At 42.9% G+C, this 25442-nt stretch overlaps 1 protein-coding gene across 8 annotated transcripts in view; it reads right to left on the bottom strand.

The window, feature by feature from the left end:
• The window catches only part of adgrb1a (adhesion G protein-coupled receptor B1a), a 141943-nt gene extending 116863 nt beyond the window's left edge, over positions 1–25080 (bottom strand). For all 8 annotated transcript variants that reach the window (XM_068570545.1, XM_068570542.1, XM_068570543.1 and 5 more), the window contains exon 1: positions 24523–25080. The gene's annotated coding sequence lies outside the window, so the exon portion shown is untranslated. The remainder of the gene's footprint in view (positions 1–24522) is intronic.
• Positions 25081–25442: the final 362 nt, after the last annotated feature.

The raw sequence follows: 25442 nt of genomic DNA, 5'->3' as shown, positions 1-25442 counted from the left end.
GGCAGTCGCCTAAAATGCTGTCGCGGCCCCTTCGGCTGAAATACTTTACATTGTATTTCGATATTTTTGCCACATGTTTCCATAGGTGACGAGTCTCCGCCCCGTCAATAGAGCTGATTCCTGGTGAGCTGAAGGTTAAGTGTTGAGGAGAGAAGCAGCATGGAGACCATTCTGTGCATTACACCGACATTAACCACGTCATCAACCTGTTTGAGCCAAATGCATGTTGCTTATTGCTTCCTGATGCAGACTGACACACACACACACACACACACACACACACACACACACACACACACACACACAGGGCAGCGATGACTAAGCGGAGCAGCCATTTGTGAAGACGACCTCAGAGGATGACGTGGCGACTCTTCATCAGCACGTGACCTCACGGTGCGATGAAGACGCTGTGATCCTGAAGCCCTCGGCTCTGCTGCTGCGCCGCTAACGCCTTTATGTTTATTAACTACACTAATATCATTATTAGTCTGCTCGTCTCACACTGTATTATGTTGTGTGCTGGATCTGTGTGCTGATTAATCTATTAACCATTTGTTCACATCATCAACAAAACACGTCAAACATGTCTCACAGCTATTTATGATAGCTTTTAAAGATATAATTTATGAATGATAATAAATAATACTGTTAATGATAAAGAAATACATAATAAATACATATTATATTCATATTCCCATAGTGACCTGAGGATAAAACACAAAAATACATGTTGTGCTTAACAGCCTGAAGAATATGTTTCAAACTTTAAGATATGATGTCACCATTTACGGCACAATAAACTGTAGAATTATGACATCATGTTTTCTTTGCTGATGTCCTCATGCTTGACTGTAACTCTCTCAGCTGTGAGATGAGTGTATTTATTAATCATCAGTCTGTATTTATGTTCATCTTCATAAAGCCATTATGCTCTGTGCGCTCTTGCTCTAAACAGCAGGTGTTCTGGGCGACGCCCCCGCAGTCCTGCACCAAAGACCTTCATAACATTGTGAAGAAAAGATTTATATAAATAGAGTGTAATATTATAATTTTTATCTTATTAAGGGAGGTGACTCTACACAATTATAAGAGGGCCATTTGCTGTGGTAAACCATAATTATAATCTTGATTTGTAGTCAGTTTCCTAGGGTTGAGCACAAAAGTATTTTCAACCATTGTTTATGGTCAATAATCTCAACTATTATAAAGTCAGCTGACAGGAGCAGTCGGGGTAAAGTGTGTATATTGACAAAGTATTAGACTTCAGCACTAAGCACATAACTTGTGGGAATGAACTCTAACCGTCGAAACAAATACAAACCACTTCCTGTCCTGCACTTAAAGAAATATGCCCACTGAGAAAAGAGAGAATTCCTTAATGATGTTTATATTTTATTGGCTTCATTTTTGTGGGTTTTAAGTGGTCAATAATATACATATTAAACCAGTGGTCCTCAACTGGTCTGGATCCAGGACCCTTAATTAACCCTTAACCCTTAAGTCGTGACCAAAATCGAGGAACCGTCTCAACTTCTCAATTGTATTAAATGAAAAGATGGTTTGAACCTGAGATAGGTTGAAATTAGAATTGATTAAAACATCCGTTAAAAACATGTATTTAATACATTTTCAATCAAATATAAGTCTAACTCCATAAGCGGAATTTTAAATTCAATAGGATGTTTCATTTAATTATCCTAAAAACCCAAAATCTCCCCCATATCAGAATGGTTTGACCCAACATGGCACACGCTGCTGAAAACATGGAGGGACGAGTCAGCGAATAAAACGACACTGCGCTGCATAAAAAAGTCCCTTCAAAATAAAATCACAGGTTGAAAAAAAAAAAGATTTTCTTTTCTTTTAATTCTTTTTTTGTTTAAGCAAACCATACGACCCATTAAAAACAGATCTGCAACCCACCAGTTGACAACCACTGTAATAAATTGAGTGACTAATGTTTCAAGTCTTTTTAGTGCTTAAAGCAGAATCACCAAGTCGTGTGAAGACTGAATATGTGCAGCGGTAGTCTTTCAAATTGTACAATTTGGACACATTTTAAATGTAAAACCTTTGCAATATCAGCCCGTCATTCCAGAAGCGAGTATAGCGTTTAAAGGCCCGTTGACTGTACGTCTCTGCTCAGGAAGAGCAGAAGCCAGTAAGTTAGAGAAGAAACTACCAGTGGAACCAGCAGCCGCAGAGAGAGAGAGGGATTCTCACCGCCGCTACGCGCCGGAGCGCTCATAGCGCTCATAGCGCTCATAGCGCTCATAGCGCTCATAGCGCTCATTGCGCTCATAGCGCTCATAGCGCTCATAGCGCTCATAGCGCTCATAGCGCTCATAGCGCTCATAGCGCTCATAGCGCTCATAGCGCTCATAGCGCTCATAGCGCTCATAGCGCTCATAGCAGGATGAAAGAGTCGTGAGAACCAAACTGTGTGTCGAGCGAGCAGACACTCTGGCTCAATTCCTCCTCAGACTATTTCCAGCGCTGAAATCTGATTTCACAGGTTGTGTTCCTGATTTTTTTTTATTTTTTTTTTAACGCTCTCGTCTATTTTAGGGTCTGGGGGATGAATCACTGTAATTCACTGGTAGACGACGGAGGAAGCCTGTCACACGGGCTGGGAATCAGCCATGTGCACACACACACACACACACACACACACACACACACAGACACACAACTTACTTCCTCACCCTTTCCCTTAACATGTATTACTGCACCACACATTTACTTTAATCGATTGAATGACTGTAACTGTATCATATAACTGACCCAGAGCAACTTTCTGGCGACTGACTATGCGCATACGTTTTGTCTACACATCTATTTTCACAAGCAGTGTGACCAGGATGGTTTGGTGAACTTTATCTTTGAAAGAAGTATGTCTTTCCCAATTGAAAAGAGAGAAAAAGTACTCTATTTTTCAGTTGAAGGCCAAAGCTATATTCCTACTGGAAACTGTGATATACTGAATTGTTCGAAAAGAAACTAACAGGAATGAGTCCTGCCTCTCGGACGGGTCCTTCCTAGGAAGAGTCCTTGACTTTGAGACAGTGCCTTTTATTAACCATACTACCAAAAATAAGATGTAGCATGTGCCAGTACTAGTGGCGGGCCGTCAGGGCCTGCTAAGCCTTCTCTGCTGGTCTGAAGAGCATTACAACGCTATAGCTATTGTATATGCTGGACCGCCGCGCCCAGCAGATCGACTCAGGCGGCACTGAAGGCACAGGTAGGAAATCCACGGCCCGCCACTAGCCAATACATAGCATGCCAAATGCAGTATGCGAGAAAAACCTGCCGTTCCTCTGCATCGGGTCATATTTTGCTGATGTTTTCGGGCTATTCTGACCCACAATCCTTTGCGCAGCAGATCGAAGTGAGCAACAGGGTCAAAGTTCTGCAATGCACACTGCATGCACCTTTTTTCTGTTTCTTTATGTCCGCACCGTACATAAAGAAACAGAACAAAAGTATGTGATTTAGAACCCAGTGAATGTGTCAACAAGTGAAGCTGCTTATCTCTTCCCAGAACCCGTGTTCCTCTGAAGATGCTCCGGCAGCCTTATCGCACCATTATGGTCACTTTTTTTATTGCAAAAGTGGGCTAACATGTTTTTCCACTACATCAAGTCAAGACATACACATTCAGTGTCCCGGCTCTTACTGTAAATGATGGCCAAATACAGAGAAACTAAATGTTGCCGTCAACCAGTTTGACGTACAGGCTCATTGCGATCTCTATCAGTGCTCTACAGTGAATACAGCGTCTGTGCGTGAAAGCTCAGCATTTAGCACACTGAATGCAGACTCTTACTGTAAGACCGTACACAGAAAGACCAACAAACAAGGAGCCGGTGTAGTGCTGCTTCAGAAAAAAAGAGCTCCATTGATCATCGATGATGTGTCGCTGAGACTTGTCGCGCTGACGAAGCCTGCTGTTCAGAGCAGGCTCCTGTACTACAGGGTGAAAATAAAATGAATAAAAGCTGGGCTAAAAACAACAACTGAAAAAAAGGTCAAATAGTTAATGAGCCAAAAGGAGCATTTGGCTTTTCTTCTTCGTGGCAGATGAAACGGCAACATTACGAGCAGCTGTCTTGAAAACAAGGTCTCTGCTGCAGAAAGCAGTGAGAAAAAGCCTTCATGTCTCCCAGTACGCATGTTTACTCAGTGCTGCAAGCTACAGTATGTTCACCCTCTGCCTGCAAGTCCTCGTCTCGTGGAGGGGACAAGATCACTGCTGCTCCAGGTCTGAGGGATCCTACTGTACCCACAAGGTGCTGCTGTTGATGGCTACAGAAATAAAGAGGTTTTTGGTAAACCTGACTCTGAAAATAATTGCTTCCTATGGATGACATGTGGAGCATTGCTTCACATAAATGCCTGCATATGGATGATTAAAACATATCCATAAATCACGGCAGAATCCAGGATGCCTTCCTTCAAAACGTGTGGTTTTACACAGAGTAAACATAACTCAACCTGTTGAAAAGACACATTGAGACGTCGAGCAGCCGTGGGAAGGAAAAAGCTGTCTGAAACATTCTCTGGTTTTTATAAAGGCTTTCCTTTACGAGAAAAAGTCAGCCATGAAAGAAAAAAATCCACTCACCGGGTGCCAGTGTAAGGACATAGTTCCTTTTCAGAGGGTGTATAGAAAGGGCTTTAAGGACATGATCAAGACACTAGATCCAAACAGTCAAGTGGTCCGTGAGCAAGTGCAGAAAGAACTCAGTCGAATTCAACACAATGCAACGACCACTGACTTGTGGTGAAGTCCTATTTCTTCATTAGTAAATGGACTGCAGCACTTAATGGACAATAGTGCCTTTCTCGTCTTCTGACCACTCAAAGCTCTTTAACATTACCTGTCATCATTCACCCATTCACACACTGATGGGAGGAGCTACCATGCAAGGTCCCACCTGTCCATCAGGACTTACAAACATTCATACAACATGCACACACAACGTAGGCGCAGCTACAATTTTAGGGAAAGTGTCTTGCCCAAGAACATGTCGACATGTACAAGCGGAGCCAGGATCCAACAGTCGATCCTCTGATTGAAGAACGAGCCCGATCTACCACTGAGCCACAGTTGCCCATTAGTCTGACCGTCCACTTTGTCAACCACCAGTGGGACTTCATCTTTCCCTGATTGCCTCACTGGAGGATTGGTAGCCCAAGGCTTCAGGGGACGCTGGAATCACGGGGACTTGAAGTAAAGTGGCAAGTATGCATAACCACAGACGATGGCACCAACACGGTCAAAGCAGTAGCACTGAGCGACTCGACAAGACCGCCAAAGGCTTCACCTCGCCATGTAGGTCAAAATTGGCCAAGTGTTACATTGTGATGTCGAGTACGTTTTTGATGTACCAGTTTGAGTAACAGCCAATACATACTAACCTTTCTAGACATGGCCTTCATCCTGGATCCAGGTTTCAAAGCTGAAGACAGGGAAGAATACACCAAAGCTGCAGCAGAGACTTCGTCACTGCTAGAAAGGCAGAGCGCATCCACAGAGGAGTCGCCACAACTGACGAGAGAAACTGCAGAAGGAGGAACTGCATAAGAAGCTGAAAAGACGGTGGCACCAAAGGAAGTAAAGAAAAGTCTGGGTATATTTCTTCCAGAAAGACAAATGTTGAAGATCGTGGCCCAGATGCCCTCTCTCCGACAGAGATGCAACTGAAGTTGCTGCCTGCTGGCACTGAAGCTTGTTAGTGAGTGTTTGAGTGGTGGAGATCGCACAGGGCTAATTTCCAACGAGTGGCGAGCCTTCCTATGAAGTACCTTCATGTCCGTGCCTCGAGTGGCCTTCAGTTCTCGTGGCCACATTGTGACCTGCCACAGATCTGCTCTGAAGACAGTTGACAGACTCATTTTTGTGGCTTATGAATAAGTAGCAGCTGCTATAAGTCAACCAACACAAACAGTAATGTTGACATTGTTTGTGCACAAAGAGAGTTACTACAGTTACACTGTTGTACTGTGTTTGCAGTATGCCAAAATCCTGAAATACTGTAACTATAGAGCAGCTACTTATTTTGTTTTATTTTCAGATTTGAATGTTTTATTGTGTCTTTTGGTTTGGAAATAAAAGGTCTTGTCCTGCTGTTATTGAATGCAATGGAATGGCTGCCAGATTGTGTTGTATCACCAGAACAAGCAAGGAGGCCAAGTAAACATGCACACTGAGAGTCTGCCGCCATACGTTATGTTAATCTTTGCACAAGCAATCATGCCAAATCCTGCACTACTTTCCCTGCGGAGGACTCACTTGCTCTTTTCATTGTGTTTGAGTTGATTGGGGTACGTAAACCTCCTGTCCGGCTGAACTTCAACTCCCTTCTTATTTGTGCTGTGTGCCGCTTGGGTGTTTCCATTTTTTAGAGATGGAAGTTACTTGAGAAAAGGTTTTGGATTCTTTTATATTTATTACTGCATTTTGCACAAAACACTTTCTCAAAATACCTCTCGAAATACTATGTATATGTCCAAGTAATACAGTTAAGAGTACAAGAATAGCCAAAAATGATCAATGTGATGCTCATATACTGTACCATCATATTGCACAATAAGTTTCATTTTTAAAATGTGGCACTTAACTTTGTGTGTAAAGACACTCATAGACAGATAAGTGTGTATGTGTATGTGTACTATGTTTAACCGGACCGCGATGCTTCTATTGTCATCAGGGCCACTACTTTGTGGCTGTATGTAATACACCTTTGTCGTACAGCTTATAAGGTTACGTTGACCTCATCCTGGTGACATAGATGGTTCACAAAATAAGATGTTGAACAGGTTTAGAAATCAAGGTCGAGCTGTTGCCTCATTTGCATTTGCAATCATGTTTAATGTGATTTAACGGACACAAATCTTCACGACTCAAAGGCTCATTTCTGACGATGAGCTGAACATTTATTTTTGTCATAAACACAAGGATTTACTACCTGCTTGCTTCAGGATGTCATGTTTGACTTTATTAACCAGCCAATCTCGTGTGCGGCTTGGAGGATGCGTTCAATACGCGTGCAGTAGATCACGACGCTAATGCTTGTAGGTCAACTCACCGAGCCGACACGTCGGATTCACATCCACCGGACCCTCGAGGGCCGACCAAAAGTATAACTTTGGCTTTAGAAATGACAGCTGCGTTGAAACGGAGTTGGAAATGTGGTCGTAGACTAGAGGGTTGGGTGAGGAGCCGCGGTGGAGTCTGAGTGTGGGAAATAAAGGCGGAGGCCAGCGATGCAGCACAGACCTGCACTGTCCTGTGTGTGTGGAGGTTTCCCAGGGTTGAAGGGCTCCATTGAGACGGGCTCTCCTCTTTTCCTCTCATTGCCATGCAAAAGGGGACCAGCTGCCCACACTCGGCCGTGACGGCTGAAATATTTACCACTCTGTTTACCGGGGACGTCCTGACTGACAGTCCTACCCCCTCCCCCCCACACCGCCGCCGGCAGAGCTCCTCCTCCTCTTTACCTAAAACTCCATCCCTCCGTTCTCCGTCTCGCATCGCTCCTCGGCCTGAACGCTGCGAGCGCCTCGCGCCGGTTTTGTCGATAATAGACTCTTTGATTGACAGATTTTAATCCTGTCCCATTCTAATGATATTTGCACTTCCCTCAGTGTGTCACGCGCTATCAAAATGTCACAGGGAGATTTACAAGCACATAAGCTGCCAAACAAAGCTTATTTTTGTCCGGGGCTGTGGGGCGGAGAGCAAAAATCCATTTATACTACAAATCAATGGGGGAAATTTACAGCTGGCACCTGTGGACTCAAGATTGTGAGCAGCCTGCATACGCACAAAAGAATAAATGGTATGGATGGATTTGATGTATGTGTGTGTTTTCCAGTCGATTGTAGCAGTTTGTCAAGTGTACCACAATGAACTTCTGACACAAATGAGACTCTTGTTGATCATGTGTCTTTATTCCTGTTTGAGTTTGTCTCATTTCCTTGGACTTCCACTAGCGGATATGCAAGAACGATAGCGAGGGTTACATACATCCTTATTGTCAAAAAATGTGCAAAACACAGAGAATGCATGTATACAAACAAGTAGTGTGCAAATATATATATATATATATATATATATATATATATATATATATATATATATATATATATATATATATATATATATATTTCCTCTGTCCACATACACCATCCTACTCACTATAACTTGTGTGGATTACTGAAATAGTTCCAAACAAAAGCCCTATTTCCTTCTGCCTGATAGAAATCAGCTGCTTTATAGAAATGAACTTTGCCTTAAATGACACGATGTATTAATATTTTTTTTAAAAGGCAGACTTCAGAGCTCAAACATGTCCTACCTCTAATGGCCACTAGGGTGTGAATGCACGCGGCTTCTCAAGTGCCTCCCAGTAGACGGTAAACCTGACATGACACGAGATCGTCCTTTCTATCTGTGTCATCTCCTTTCCTCTGTCCTATCTATCTCCCTCAGTTACCATCTATGCCGCGCTCAGTTTAAATGCCTCTGGGGTGTTGGTGTGATTCCTCGGTGCAGAAGTAAAAAAAAAAGAAGAGAAAACACACATGATATATGCCTAGAGGGCACAATTACCCAATGCCAGCCACTATTACTGTGGTTCCTCTACAATCGCCCCCTGAGGGAAGTGGCCATGGAGCCAACACAGCACCTCCCTACTCCCCTGAGTAATGGATTTATGATATCCCCCTCTCCATATGGAGCCAACGGCCAAATATACATACACAACCTGAGAGCGTTTCTCTTCACTGCGCCCATATGTTCATAACTCCTTCTGACTTATTCAACCAAAGCTGTCCTAAAGCATATATGCATTTCCTACGGGGCCACGCACACAGTTTTTTACAACTCGGCATATAAAGATTAAGACCGACAGCGAGAGAAAGACAATCATCTGTAAAATGGCCTGAAATGAAAAACCCACCTTTGGGTCTTAACACTGCTTTACATCAGTGTGGAGGTTTGTATTTTACTCACCTGGCCCTTTACTCGTCATATTTCTACGCATGACAGTCCACTTTTGATTGTCTTCCTATTTTAGTTTACGTTTGTAACTTAAATAATCAAGTGTCATCGTTAGACACGCAGAACAACTGATGGGAAATAAAGACAAACAGTTATTTATGCAATTTTTATTTGTCTTAATTTACCACGTCGTCAAAAGGTTTCCCTTGCAACGACAGGAACGTTACTTTTAGGAGAACAGGTTCCACAATGACGTCATTTTCTCCGTATTTCAAAGGATTTTGTACGTCGTGGCAGACCGCCACATAACATCATTACGGTTCTATGATGTCTATAACATCATAGAACCGTTACGTTCTATGATGTTATGGTTATTTTATGGTCTTCAGTTTTTTAGACACAATATAAATGTTACTTCTTTTCAGCCAAAAGAAACCAAATCATCAGTCAAATAACAAAATATGTCAAAATGAACTGATGACGACGTAAATAAATTCACATAAATAAACTTTTAATAAAGATTGTCTTCTACAGTCAACGTGTTCTGAGAGTTTGGTGGTTGGGACGAGGACCCCGGTGTCTCTAAACCTCTGGCTGTGAGCGCGGTCCTGCTGTGAGTGTTTAGGGGCATGACAGTGTGTGTCTAGTACTTTTACAAAACACATTCACGATGCAGGAAACACTTGGCAAACGCTGAATATGTCAAATGTATTTTTGGATATTGTGAGAAAGGACGGGGCTTTTGTGTGTGAGTGCTGTTACAGTGAGAGACAGAGTGTGTCCCTGGCGGCGGGCCACGGTGTACATGGCTGATTACACACATTGACAGACTGCTTCATCACTGTGGACAATCCTACGACCAAGCCCCCTCCACACACACACACACACACACACACACACGCACATTTAGTCAGTACACATAATGTCTCTTTCTCAAAACCAGATATTTTGATCCACATTTGGTTTCCACTGTGTAACCCTACATTAAAGTAATGGGCTGTGGCGTTTCCATTTCCATTAAAGCCCGTTATTCCTGCTCTCACACTGATGGAAGCAAAAGTTTAGCTGGTTCATGAAAGTTTGAAGATTTCGTGTTCAGAAAACAGAAAAGCGTCTTTACCAAGAAAAAAACATCGGGTGCACGGCCAGCCAAGTGTGATGCGTTCCCCAATTCTTTGGCAGAAAAATACAAAAAATGTAAAAAAAACTTGGGTAGTTAGCATAAGCGGTGCAGAGCAGAGCAGACAATGAAAACAGTGCCAGCTGCGGAAACTCAAACTTCATCAACAAAGAATCTAATCTGCTCTTGCAGCTACAGACAGAGATGAAAGCTTTGAGAGGTTCCAGAAAGGGCAGATGGTGGGGAGAGTGAATTAAAGGCCAACAGCCACAATGGCTTCCAACACGTTTAGCTTCTTCATGAGACAACCGGGCGGGGGAGGTGGGACAAGTGACACTTGATTTGGTATTTGCCTGTTGTCAGTTCGTGTCCGCTGCCCTCTCTTTGACCCGGAGCCAGAGCTAAAAAATGGCTCCGATCGGCCGACTGATATATAGTCGGAGCATTGAAACGTGTGTTTCTGCGCCGCCCCGAGGAGGAGGGGGACAGGTGGGAAAGGAGGGTCGGCTTGTCAAAAGGTTCATGCAGGAGTCCACTGTTTGTGTCCCGGATGAAATCAAACATTGACTTGTTATCTCATCCGTTGGTCATCAGTCAGTCAAGTTAATATCAACCACGATCTTTTCCTAAACTATTTGTGTTAAGCTAACTTAAGTAGACAGACGTTTACTTTAAAATGACACAATGCATGTCAAGACTGTGGCTCAGTGGTAAGCATGCCCGTCTTTCAATCAGAGGATCGGTGGTTTGAGCCCCTGCTCGCTAGTTCATGTCAATGTGTCCTTGAGCAAGACACTTAACCCCAAATTTCTACGGTGTATAGAGCAACAATGTAAGTTGCTTTGGATAAGAGCTTCAGCGAACAAAAAAACACTGAAACACTGTCATGTCCAACACAAGAGGGGGGCATATAGTTGTACACAAAGCCTTGCTTTTTATCAGAGGAAAGTGTATTTCCACACACTTTTCCCATCTGACCTCGACAAGGTGATGGCATTGTGTTTTTGTTTACAGTCTGCCCTTAAATAGTAGGACAATTTAAATGTATTTTAAATGAATGAAATCATTTATTGTCTTTCGCCATCAAAACAAGCCTAAATGTAAGTGCTAAATATACGCCAACACTATTCTATATTATCATTACACTATTTCAGTGTCACTGCACACGCCCTGTGGGCTGACACATGGAAACATCTGGCCTCCTCAGGCTGGAGGCGAGATGCTGGGGCAAAGTCAATGTGATCTTTTCGCTCCATTACAGACAGAGATTCTTCGACTACTTTGTGCACATACTGGATCTTAGCAGTGGTATCTGGGTTATAAAACACTGCCTCACTGAGTTTGGGGTCGGGGCAGAAAGTACGAGCAAAATAATTTTGCAGCAACGTAAAATAGTGCACCAGCAAAACCAATCTGAAGACGACTTTGTAACGGGACTCCATCCAACTTTTGTCTTTTTTTCCTTCTCTTCTCCTGCTGCGGTTTAAATAATGTCAGCCGACAGGAGAATTAGCACCACGAGCTGTTTATAACACACTTTCAGCATTTTTATCAGCCAAATAAACCTGTTGGCCTCACGATCATTGAGTCAAGGGTGTATTAGCAAACCAGTCTACATTTATAGCGGCTGAATTCAAAGACCTTTGCCAGGTCTTTCACCCACTTACACACCGACGGCATCGAGCTACCGACCGGAATCATTAGAGCTTCACTTTGAACCCTTAATTACCATAAATCAACCAATATGATATGTAAATGAGCAGGTCTGGGTTACAGTACTGTGTAATATTCTCCTCCTACTATGGTCAAACCGACCACAGAATATGCTTTAGGGAGGGGCTAGTTTGTGATTGACAGGTTGCAACCACAGATGATTTTAGGGATATGAAGCCTTCGAAACCACTCAAAGAAATAACAATGATTTAAGGCCTGCGTATCTTCAATGAAGCACGTGCAGTATACATAATATTGAAAGTTTCATAACTTCCCAGATTATTACATTAACCCTGAACATTTTGTGATTAATTAATGTAGCTGCTTTTGGATTCCACTGGGTTCATTGTTTTATGTTAGTGGTTGGGAGAAAAACCGAATAATCTGAGGAAAGACAGTTCAACCCCGTGACGGCTGTGATGTGTACTGGGTCTCCTGTTGCTTCAGGACGGGAGTTAGCCAGAAGCACACAAAAAACTGCTTCAGCCGCTTCTGCAGACTGGACTCAATGACATGAGTAGACTGCTGATACAGCTGGGGAGGGGCAGGGAGATAACGCTAACAGCCTCAGACTCTGAACAGTGACAGAGGCTATCACTGTCAGAGGCTGCACACTGACCCACACCATCCATCACATCCAGGAAAGGAGAGGAGAGGATGAAAGGGCAGAGGAGGACGGGAGAGGCGAGTTGAAATGTTGGAACCGGGAGGAAAAGAACACAGCAAATGAAATTTGAGACGATGAGGGGTGAGGTGACGAAAGAGGGGGAGAGAGCTAGATGGACTTAAGAGGAAAACTGGAAAGAGATGGAATGGAGGAGAAGAGAGAGCAAGAGAGACAAAGGACTGCAGAGATTTAAGAAGACAGGCGAAGAAGAGGAGAGAGGAAGGAGGATGAGATATGGGGAAGCTAAAGAGCAGGAGAAAAGAAGAGGAGAAAGTAGAAGTAAAGGGAAAAATAAGAAACAAGAGTGGTCAGGTATTTGGTCTCTCAAATTGCATTTGCTTTTTTAAAATATTTATTAGTCCACCATTAGCTCCACATGAAAGAGCATAACGGCAAATTAACAAGTGCTCAAGTAGACCAAATATGCCAAGCTCAGTATCCAGCTGCAATGTCATCTAAGTGGAGGAAAACAACACTGCAGATGTAATGAGGTGGAACGGGGAGGGGTCACAAATAGAAGGCTCACTTCAGCAGAGCCGCTGTACAACACAGCTGACAACGGCAGATTGAAAAGTCAGCACTTCGGGGCCACATGTTTCCCTTTTTGAGGAGACAAAAAGTTTACCGAGGTTTTTTATCTCGCGGAAGACAAATTGCCACCAGATGTGTTCTGGATGTATGGACCTCCTTTAGGAGAAATCCCAGGCCTTTCTCCATGACAGTGACAGCTAAGCGTGTGCAGACATCTGTTTGGGGAGAAACTAACTGCAGAAGAAGCATAATGAGCATGGCCTACATTAGATGTTACTGGAGATCAGCACGACTGATCAGCATTCTGAGCGGCAAAAACTGGAAGCTCAATCATCCCACTTAATCATCCCAGCAGCTCAATCATCCCACCATCGTCTCCTTCAACAGATGGAACCTAGTTATAGCCTCACAATGGACACAATGGAGTTTTCTTCAGTCTCAATCGGAGCCGTGGACCCGAGACTTGGACTTGAGACTTGCTCTCACCAGTTTGATTGACAATCAAAGTCGATATGCAAGATATTTATCGGCGTAACGAAACAGGGAGGGCCAAAGGTTTGAGGGGAAGGGACTCAACGTTCACACTCAGCTAGCCAGGCTCCCAAAACTAAGAACAAAGGTTACCTATTGTAACTCTAGTTCCAAAAGCACAGGATGAGCCCTCAGTGACAGAATGCATGTTTGTGATTGGATGAGAGTATTACCCATAAAGTCACACAACACGCAACACACACACACACAGGTGGCGAGCGTCTTCATTCTATGAGGTAGACGTCACTCCACGATGTCTTTACATAAACAATATTTATTCTCTGCTATATTAATGCTCTGCATTATATAAAGAGAACCTGAGAGTTGACATGAATGTTGCTCTGACTTGGGACTTGACTTGAGACATGAGACATCCTCTGGCGAGACACTTGAGACTTGACTCAAACTTGCCATGACAGCCTTTGACTTGCCTTTAAGGTCTTGAACTCAACCTGAGATGCACTTTGACAGACATGAGACTGGACTTGGACTGGTCCCATCGCATTACAAATGCCTCACATGTATCCACTGAAACACTTGGGAACTATAAAGGAGCAATCATCAAAAGAAAGGTCAGGTGTGCAAACATGTAAAAGACTGATGTGTAAACATGTAAAAGACTGATGTGTAAACATGTAAAAGACAGGTGTGTAAATATGTAAAAGACTGATGTGTAAACATGTAAAAGACTGATGTGTAAACATGTAAAAGACTGATGTGTAAACATGTAAAAGACTGACGTGTAAACATGTAAAAGACAGGTGTGTAAACATGTAAAAGACTGATGTGTAAACATGTAAAAGACTGGTGCGTAAACATGTAAAGAACTGGTGTGCAAACATGTAAAAGACTGGTGTGTAAACATGTAAAAGACTGACGTGTAAACATGTAAAAGACAGGTGTGTAAACATGTAAAAGATTGGTGTGTAAACATGTAAAATGCTGGTGTGTAAACATGTAAACACAGGTGTGTAAACATGTAAAAATGGTGTGTAAACATGTAAAAATGGTGTGTAAACATGTAAAGAACTGGTGTGCAAACATGTAAAAGACTGGTGTGTAAACATGTAAAAGACAGGTGTGTAAACATGTAAAAGACAGGTGTGTAAACATGTAAAACAACAGGTGTGTAAACATGTAAAAGACAGGTGTGTAAACATGTAAAAGACAGGTGTGTAAACATGTAAAAGACAGGTGTGTAAACATGTAAAAGACAGGTGTGTAAACATGTAAAAGAAACTGGTGTGTAAACATGTAAAACAACAGGTGTGCAAACATGTAAAAGACAGTTGTGTAAAATTGTAAGTGTAAATGTATTTATAAATTAAACATTGTCACTTTCAGCCCTCTATGAGAGAAAACAAGTCAGATGGCAGCAGCTTGTTCTTTAATTATGTTTTCTTTGCTTTAAAAGGAGGGTTAGCAGCTCCTAGAGGCCCAACGTGAAATCACACTGGATTCTCTCTTCAAACATCTGTTGAAAATAAAACATACAAATGTTTCCAAATTGTGCGAAAAATGTTCCACCTTGGTGATAAATGAAACGCTGGTCTCAGGCTGATGCATCAGCAAACAGAGACACAGCGAACCTGTAACCAGTGTAAGCATGAAGAACAAGAGCAGCGGTGGAGCCGACTCCACATCTGGAGGAGTGTGCCGTTCAGTGGGGAGAGTGGTAATAACCCTGATTAGTTCCAGTGTTGATGGAGCTTCCAGGGGAGACTTGAATAGAGATGGAAATCAGGGCTCAGCTACGGATGATTATCCAGCCACTCCAGATCAAAGATTTCCCTCTGTCTCATCACGGAGGATAAAGAAAAGATCATTTCACCCCGCGCTGTGAAACTACCTGTCTGTTCTAGGAGGTGATCTGAAAAGTGCAGCGGGGAGGTCTGCACTCAAACAAACCGCCATTAAACAAGCCAGCATGCATATGTGCGGATCAATGCACATGAATGAATGAAAAGTACTTTATTAATCCCCAAGGGGACATTTTTTTGTCATAGCAGCATCCCACATATGAATATCATTTTATACCAGGCAACACAAGTTAAACGTCTTATGAAAACGGTTATTTGGCTATGCATGGAGCTATGACTAATTAATGGTTTAATCAATAAAGTGTCATGAGTTCATGAGAAAATACAAGAAATTACATAAGAACTCATATTTCCAGCCAGAAATAGGGTCACGACACCAATGAGAAAGCCGTGGAGGAGAGGCGAGCTGAACCATCTGGGATCTTTTTCTGAAGCAAGGTGTCCGTGCAGCTACAGTCCGTGCGTGGGGGGGGATTGCCGTGAACATGCCTACATGCATGTGACTAATATCTGTGGCATTTCTTCAACTCGTCGAGTGCCAGAGCTTGTGCTTGTGAAGAGAAACTGGCCTTCATTTGAGAATTTCGGCAACAGTTTAAACTAATTGGGAAGGCTCTGAACATACTTTGTTGTTACGTTTCTCAAACATTCATCCTACCAAGACAGTAGACGGATAACCTGGGAAAACATGAGGTTCCTCTGCCTCCATTTAGTCCCACAAGTGGCATTTACAAGATTCCACCTTTGCCGAAGAAAATCAACCAATCAGAACCGAGAAGCCTCTCATGCGGCGCTCATTCACAACTCGTGAAAATCGTAAAATCCGATCAGAGGAGGTGGTTTCAGAAAGGTATTTTGGTAACTGTTGAAGTATAAAATGAGAACGTTTTCCCAGCGCGGTGGGCGGTTTGGGCCGCACTGTTTGCAACATGGCTGTCGGGTCACAAACCTCCTCATTTTACAGATAAACGGTAACAAAATGTCAACATCAGCTGTCGACAGTGGCGTGAGACAGCTTCCTGCCTCTGATTGGTTGTTTTTATCTTTGGGTGCAGTGGGAGGTCTATGGCAGATATTGCTATGAAAACTGTATAAATGTCATCTTTATTTACTCATAACCAGTAATATATAGACTAATATTTACACAACAATATCTCACATTATACTTTTTTATTATAACACCAACATTATTTTAAAAAAAGCCCTAGTGGTTGCAGAGACACATATTTTTAGTTTGGGTATGCCATTTTTGAGCAAAGGCCTAAAAATAGGATGATTTTTAAAAGGTTAAAATGCTAAGAGGAGAACTAAAAGGAGGAATATTATCAGTCGCATGTCCTGGTTTCAGGGTATGGTGACCGTTTGCGCAAAAACATATTTTATTTTATCAAAATCACCAACTGCAGCTTTGGGGGGAATTCCTATAGCTCTTAAAAACAGCAGCAGTTTTTCAGATGTTACATTTCAAAAGGATTTTTACAAGAAACTACAAACTGCCAGAGAAAGAAAAACAAGAGGGACTGGCATTTAAAAAATCTAAAATTTAGATTTTACAATATCCAGGGTCTGTCATTGTTTGACAATCACGAGCAGCAGAGATATTTTAATCTCTCTGATTTGCCACGGCACAGGCTCTGAAAAACACTCCCTCTCCCGAAGCTCGTGACCAGAGTGAAGATGAAGATGAAGCAGGCGGTTGCTATCTTCTGATCCCACTGTCTTTCACAACGCCTCACTGTGAGCATCGTCCAACTCCTCCTTCAGGTGTGACTGTGCAAAGGCTGTTCAAAGTATTTTAAATCAAACTTCTGGCAAGTGAAGTTTATATTAAAGTAATTAGTGTGAGAGTAAGACAACGCTATATACAGGGCCAATATTAAGGTTATTATCTGTGAAACTACATTTTACTAACAGAAAATCATAAGGACTGGGCCAATAACTCGTCTGAAAGTACAGCTACACGTGTAAAAACATATGCTACGCTGACATATTGGTCAACTAATGTGTTGAGTAACCTTTAACATTTTCTCTTTCATATGTTGCATCTCACATGCAGAGAGGCAGCTCACACATGCATGCGCTGGCTCTTGGGCCTTTCCTTTGTCATTAGAGGTTTCAGGTTTCCAGAGGAACAGACTGAGGTGTGAAGGTGTTTCCTCTGCTTCTCTCACACTCGCGCTACCGGGAAGATAGAAATAGCAGTCGGAGAAGAGAAGCCTGCTAATTGAAGACCTTGACTCACAGCGGGGAAGCTCCCATCCTATCACGGGGAAACTGCTACTACACAAGAGTTTCACCAGCATTGGGGTTGGAGGAAGAAATCCATACGCCTGGGATACTGTATCGATTCTCAAAAACACTGTATTGATTCTTTTTCTCAATAGCAATCAATGTAAAGATTCTTAGCAGACGGGGCTCATATTGCACAGAAAGTAGTGCTCTGAGGTTGAGACAGACGCAGACCTCACTGTTCTGATTGCACATACAAGTAAACTATTTTCATGCATATGTTGTGTTCTCTGACCGGTTATCTAAATTTAGATTTTATAAAAATGTCAACATATCCACTTTGAGTATTGTGACGTATTGCAATATTTAGAAATGTAGCCTCTGCATCCTGATGCAGCACATTATCAGCCAAACCAACAGAAAGCCGGACACCTTGATATTTTTGACAATAATCTAATCAGAAGTAATCAGATTATAGCATACATTTAACTATTTATCTACACAATGATATATATATATATATATATATATATATATATATATATATATATATATATATATATATATATATATATATATATATATATATTGCATTTAAAAGCAGTCAAGTGGCATCACATCCATTATGTCAGGAGTAAAACTGAGCCAGACTCTTCTACCACACTAAAACTAAATTATTTCTACGTTTTTGAAAATAATTAACTTTTTTTTTCCTTCCAAAAGTGTTCCAGTATTCATGACCAGCGTGTATTTTTGGCCAGACACCGACTTTCACCTGAAGGCTCCACCTTTGCCTGATAGCAATTTTATTTTCAGAACTATTTAAATGTTAAAAGGCAGTACGACGTCACGTGACACTCCGACCTCATCCAGAGGTGACAGCTGCACACGACATCGGCTCATTGTCTGAAAGCACGAGGCTACAGAGTCAACCGTTCCAGCACTACACAGCATCACACACCTTCTAATAGCAGTACAATAAGAAAGGTCCATTATTTACTATAGTCAGAGTGTTATAGTCAAATGTATGCTGAGTCTTTCTGAAAATATTCCATGCAAAAGCGTAGCTGCATATTTTTTACCCTTCTCGGTTCAGACAGAGGAAGAAATGTTTTTTCACCTTAAACCACTGACAGACTAGAGCCATAAAGACTTATAAGTAAGTTGACAACAACCTCAGGATGACCTTATGAATAAAAGCCATGCGGTGAATTGATCCCTGGAAGAGATGAGCATCCAGCCACTGTGTCCTGTGACGTGTCGTCAATAGAGTCTCAGGGCAAACACGTGTCTGTAGACAACGAGGAGGGTTTCCTACTTGTATATGAAAGGAAAAAGAACGACCCACATTCTGTATGAAATCGTTTATTGTAAATCTGAATGGATGAGCGTTACTCAAAGTGTAAAACGAAGAAAGCAACCTTTGTTTGCCTTGAGATGTTACAGCTGAGACTAGACCTTTTTTAAATCAAAATGCTGCTCTAAACTTGCGTAGTAACATTGGAAAGATCAGCAAGAGTACCTCGGATTTCATAAATAATCCAACCTAAAACCCAAGCCAATGCGTTGGGACTTCACCATGTGGTTGGACCAAATGGAGCTGAGCCGACATGGCCGTCCAATATCCTGGTTTGAGTGTAACCACACTAAACCCCAGCGCACGGTAAATCTGGGCTTCCTGTGCTACGGCCCTGAATCACTGAGACTATAAACATCAGCTCTATGCAATCCTACACGATTTGATTTGCACAACGTTGATGGTTTAAGAAATTGAATAATAGTTCTTCATTGGCTGGTCGAGCAATAGATCTGAAGGCGTGTTAGTCCATGCTGTTGAAAAGGTTGGTAACTGTAACTGTATTAGTGAAAGGTTAAATGCTTTCTGTGTGATAAAGTATGAGTTGCTGTATTTGACTGTGGCGGTGAGGATTGCCTTGCTTTGAGTGTTTTTCCCACACACACGTACACCTGCTCATACGCACATATAGGTTGTGCTTTTATTCTCATGTCAGTGTTCTGAACTTGAGCATTCGACTTCAATCTACACAACATTTGTATTCAAACGCTTGTATTTATACTTCAGTCAACCAGCCAGCGTTGAGCTCAGTTGATGCCTCATGTACCAACTGCCCCAGCGTTTGTGCCTTAGCAACAGGAATGATTAAGTGAGCACACGTTTTCTCCCACTGTTCGCACTGCTGTCATTTCACTCATGAGTGAGCAGTGGAAAAAATATCATTTTACCTGTTTGGATTTCATGTTTTTGTCACTTCCCACTTCCTGCCAAGTGCAAATATTAGCCCTGGCAACAAACTATCCAATCGGTTCCTCGAGCGTCTCGGTGCCCGCGTGGTGTTCACCGCGTCCTGTGCTGCCCAGTACTTTCAGTCAGCAGTCTCTCACCAAACGTCTCCTGTCACGATTGTGAACTGTGAGAGTGGATGTATAGCTCTTTTAAAGACACTGAACATTGCTACAGTCGCCCCGGGGCTCGCAGTACAGTTCAGACGTGCTCGATATCAAACGTGTTTTGACGTGACTTCATAAATTAAAATATGATCTCAAATGAACTACAATGAACGCCAAATCTTAAAATGTATTTCCATAATAGAGTTTCCGAGCTGATGCTTCAATCCAAGATGATCTTGTGTGAACTGAACACGATGTCTTAAAGCCGGGGTTTGGTTATGTTGCAATAAAAGTAAGAGTGCACGAGAATTAATACATGTTCCAAAACCAAAACGCAGTCCAGGGTTGCCAACATTTTTCCAATTCAAGTAGCGAGCAGCGCTCGCTCTAAAAGTTGCCAAATATGGACATAAAGTGGCCAAGTGGTCAACACTGACAGCGCGTCCCTCCAGGTCTCTTTTCAAAGCCACTCCACCAAAATGATCATTATGAACGTAAACAATGAACATGGTTATTGTTTCGCACGCCTGTTAAGCTCTAGCAGCTTGTTGAAAACGCACAATGAGTGTTCAGCGCTGTGGGGAATTCAACCCCTCGGTTTGTCAAATAAAAAGTATTCTTCTGTATCCTAACGTCAAATTTAAAATAATGAAACCTTTATTTTTGGTGTCCATAGGGACATGAACACCAGTCTCCTGGGTGGGAGTCCAACATTTAACCAGATGGATCCCAACCTACTTCCACAACAATGATCTGAACTGGAATTCTTTCTGTATTTTAATCAGACTGACCATTTTTCCTGCTACTTCTGCATTTGCACTCGACAGGCAGAAGTTAACATTTACACAGCTGCTTGAGGCGTGACTAACTACAACATAGGTTGTGTTCAGACATTTCAACAAATGACTCATGGAGGGAGGAAAGCGCAACTTCAGAATGAAGGTCACGAGAATAAGAACAACAGATAGAAACTGACATTGCCAACTTGTTTGGTGAGTATGTAATGTTGTAATTGTATCATTTGCATCAGCTCATATTAACATCAGACACCAACTGCATCCTCCATATGAATATTATTGAACGCAAACGGCGACTCACGTCGAGGGCTGAGGTGTGGATGTACTAGCCGTCGAGGAGCTTGGTGTTTGTTACATGCTTGTCAGCCAAAGTTCCCGTCTCACTCCGCACATCGGCCAAGCCTCATTAAGCTCCTTGTTTGGCCCCTAATTAGGGGAGCCGGTGGTGTTGCAGGATCTTCTCCCCACAGTACTGTCGACAAGCCATTAGGAACTTTCAGGACACGGGGTATTGGCATGTTTCACCTTCAAAGTGCCTATGTTGTGTGTGTGCTCGTGTGCGTGTGTGTTTGAGTGATTGCTGTGCATTGCCGGGTGTCACACACAAAGCGGTGTGTGGAGCTCAGAGGCAGCAGGGTAGCGCTGTCTATCTATGTCACACAGCCCTGTGTCTACAGTCCCTCTCTATCTCGCCTCTAATCCATCTTCTATCATCCTGCCGACCGTCTCCTCGCCGCCCATCTATTCATCAGCCCTTCCTTCAATGACTCCCTCTGTCCACCCCCCACCTTCCCACCCACCACTCACTGTCTCCTCTTCCTCCCTCTGATGTCACTAATCCAGATATGAGGTCCTCTGATAGCACACAGCCTCGGACACTGCGGCCTTGTTTGGAGAGGAGTGATCAGAGGGATGAGAGGGAGAGGCGGGGGGAAAGGCGAGGGGGCGATGGGTATTTTCCGAAAGCAGCGGGAGGATGTAAGATGCAGAAACAAAGGAGGACATCTAGGTTAAAAAAAACATGCATGAATGCCTCTGAAAAGGCCTGTGTTGTGTCGCCGGCTTGTCTCATCCCCGTGACTTGGAGCCAGCCGTGCCTGTCAGGCCACTACTGTTGAGTCTATTTATGTTCTCGCCTCTCTTTCTTAGCGGATAAAACATTTGACTTCTAATATTCATACCTGGGGGGAGGAGGGGGTGAGAGGCACGTTTTCAGAGGCTGAACCTGGCGCTGTCCCAGAAATGCGTGTCCTGTCACAAGAGCAGACAAGTCCTGTACGCTTGACTCTCCTCAGAGTCTCGTGGAAGGTCTTGCATGGATTTTAAGTGGCGCTGTGACAAAAAAATGCACTTTTTTCTCTTTTTTTTCAAGAAAAACATCACTGAAAACCCCATGAATCTCCCTTGGTAGGGCGAGGGGGCTGTTTCCTCGGTTGTTTTGCATGTTTAGGTTGATGCGGGACTAACGTCTGCATGGCCTCAATTTAAAAATGTAAATATGAATGAGAGGTCAAAAATAGGTTCAAACCACTGGACCGCAAATGTGGTACTTTGGGGAATGCAATAGTTTTTTTGCATCAGAAGCTGCAGTAACATGGTTCCTCCTGCAGGTGTTTCTCTGATGGGGATGGAGTTTTTAATACACCCCCGAAGTGGAAAATGCCTCAGTAAAAGGGAGACAGTGGTTGGATATAACATGAGATAGCAAATCAGTACAGAGTGACACCTTTAGGATATTTTTTTATACAATTTGACCTAAAATACATACAGTATCTCTCTGTCTGAATATTTATGCACAGCTGGACTGCTGTAAAAAGGTGCTAACCAAAAATATTTCTCCTAATATTCCATTTGAAGGTCTCGAAATATTTGCATCATCATTAAAATCAGTCAACTCTGACATCTCGTTAGCTTTTCTGGCATTAAAACGACAGCGTACATGAATCCAAACAGCAGCAATAACAAAAAAGCTTCTTCTCATTATTTGTCAAAAGCTGAACTAGCTGGTTTCTGTCTTTTTTCATAGTCTTTTAAAAGCCACGTTCTCACCTGTTGAAACACCCTTTTCCATGAGAACGCGCTCTCAGCTCTGTCCCTTTGCAAGGAAAGCCACATTAGTCTGCTGTAAACCAGCGGTGGTCAGTTCAGCATAAGCTAAGGGGAATTCAACCCGTCTTCTCCACAGGGACCAGCTTACGTGTTTTTACAGCGCCCCCAATTGTATGATGTGGTAACTTGAGCTCCATCATACCAGGATGAAGAAAAATACAACAAGAGCAACGTTGTTGTCAAAGTTTCTCAAACAGCAACCTACCCCGCCTGACTCATCTTCATCATTTTTCCATGTGCACATGCAGCACTGCCAATAACTGGACATGGGTGAGTCTTGCAGCAGCAAGGGAGCTGAGGGAGGCTCCTTGCACCAGGAGGGGACAGTGAACGACAAGCCCATCCTGTGGCCAATGAGAGGGCTGGCCCTCAGTGGGTGATACCAGGCTGAATGAAAGTGCGCCACAGCAATAGGCTCAGAGCCTTCATCTGCCTACTCCACTGCAAAGGAATCAGCTGCGTGCCTGTGGTCTCTCCCAGAAGCATCACCCTGCCTCCTCCTCACCAAGCATGACCAAGGCGTCGCTTGGGCACATTCAGCATCTTAGCAGGTTAATCATTATATTAGCTTTAAAGTTGAGGCCCTGTGGCCAAAAGGGGGACGCAGTACAGAAGAATACAAAGGTGTTTTACTTTCTTTTTTTTTTACTCCAGCTCTGTTCCAACTCATTGCTCAGCCTGTTAGGACAATAGTAAAGAAATAAGAATAATATCTAGTTCATTAAAATGTGACAAACTCCGACACGACATGTAATCCTCTTGGATGAATAACCCAAAAGTCGAACCTAATTTTAAAAATACATCTTGCATTGACATGCAGCCATGCTTGCCTCCAAACGCACAGTGCTTTGAAAAAGCATCCTCTCCTCTCAGCCGGTATTCCACCCAAAGAGTCCGTCACCTGCGGAGGCTGGCAGACAGACACCACGTCTGGACCGATAGGAAAACTTCAGAACCGGGTCTGAGGAACCCATTTTAAAAAGTTGACTGAAATAAATTCAGCTGTGTGTGTTTCATGTGTGGCGATTTTAATTAGTTACGCTTGTTCGTTCAGAAGAAAAAATGTCTCAAATTGCGCTCAAGCGCGTATTTCACCCGAGTTTGTTAGCAGAGATTTATTAAATCACATGTTTGGGAAACGAAGTTAAGCGACACTGCATCGCCGGGTGGACACGCCGCCCTCCGTCCTCGCGGGCTGGACCGTGAATCTCGAGACAGCGACTGTCCACCGGCGTCGCGAGTCCCAGAAAACGGACCGGTTTGGGTGCGCGTGTGACACATGAAAAATGTAGTGCCGGACTAAGCGCAGACCACATGTGGCTACACATCAGGGAAATGTTGCCTAATAACTTGATATCGGTCTCCCTGGTTTGTTTTCTTCTTCTAAAAACCGCCAAGAACAGTGGCAGCACGAGCTTCACCAAACCAAACGCAGTGCTCACGGTGTGTGTGTGTGTGTGTGTGTGTGTGTGTGTGTGTGTGTGTGTGTGTGTGTGTGTGTGTGTGTAGTAAGCTGGAAGCTTAGCACTGGTGTCATGGAGAGGTCAATATCATTCATTCAAATGAATGAAAAATAGAGAATTTACCTTGAGTAAGTTAGCGGTCCCTTTGATGCATGCCGTCAGTGGCCAGAGCTCGGTGCGTTCACGGGGCATTCGCCAATCCCAAAAGCCTGTGGATAACTCCGGGGATAAGTCCACACAACGCCTTTTTATGAACGATATCTGCTTTTACATTGAGCAAAACAGACGAAACGTTTTTTTGGGATAAAGAAGAAAACTCAGAGAGGAGTTCTGAAGGTCCGTTAGATCCCAGTGCGTAAAATGGTTTGAGAAAATCCCCAATGTATTCACCGACAGCTATTTTCTTACATTGTTCCAAAACGACACGTCCTCCGCTCTTCTTTTCATCTCTAAAAAAGGGAAACTCCTTTTTTTTTGCTTCTTCGCAATAATTGCTCTGTTTGTTAATCCATCAATTCTAAGATTCGTCTTTAAAAAGTTATTCTCCAAAATCCTCGTCTTCCAGGTGACGCGGTCTTCCAGGTGAAGGCGAAGGTTTAACAGAGCGGCTAAATCGGAGAGTGCTCGCGCGCGTCTCGGGAACCGCCGTCCCCAGCTCGCGGCTCTGGAGCGTCCTGTCTGTCTGTGTCCGCGCGCAGCAACAGCCGGATTCCTTATTTGGAAGCCCGGGGCTCGCGCTGCTGTCAAGAGAGTCGAGTTGTAGCAAAAAGACTTCCAGCTAAATCTTTCAAAATAAAAAAAAAATAAAAAACCTAATTGGGGGGAGGCGCTGCAACGCAGTTCAGCAGAAGCGCTTGATTAAAGCAGCATTAAACATTACAGTGCCCATAAATCACGTTTATTCCAAAATCATAGTTAACAGAAATAATTTAAACAAAGGACATACATGCATATATATATATATATATATATATATATATATATATATATATATATATATATATATATATATATATATATATATATATTATTTATTTATTTTT

The sequence above is a fragment of the Clinocottus analis genome, unplaced genomic scaffold, assembly GCF_023055335.1.
Source record: "Clinocottus analis isolate CAN_PGR_092001 unplaced genomic scaffold, fCliAna1.0.p SCAF_9, whole genome shotgun sequence".
NCBI lineage: Eukaryota > Metazoa > Chordata > Actinopteri > Perciformes > Cottidae > Clinocottus > Clinocottus analis.
Note: the sequence above shows the minus strand (reverse complement) of the source record. Positions and strands in the feature narration are given on the sequence as shown.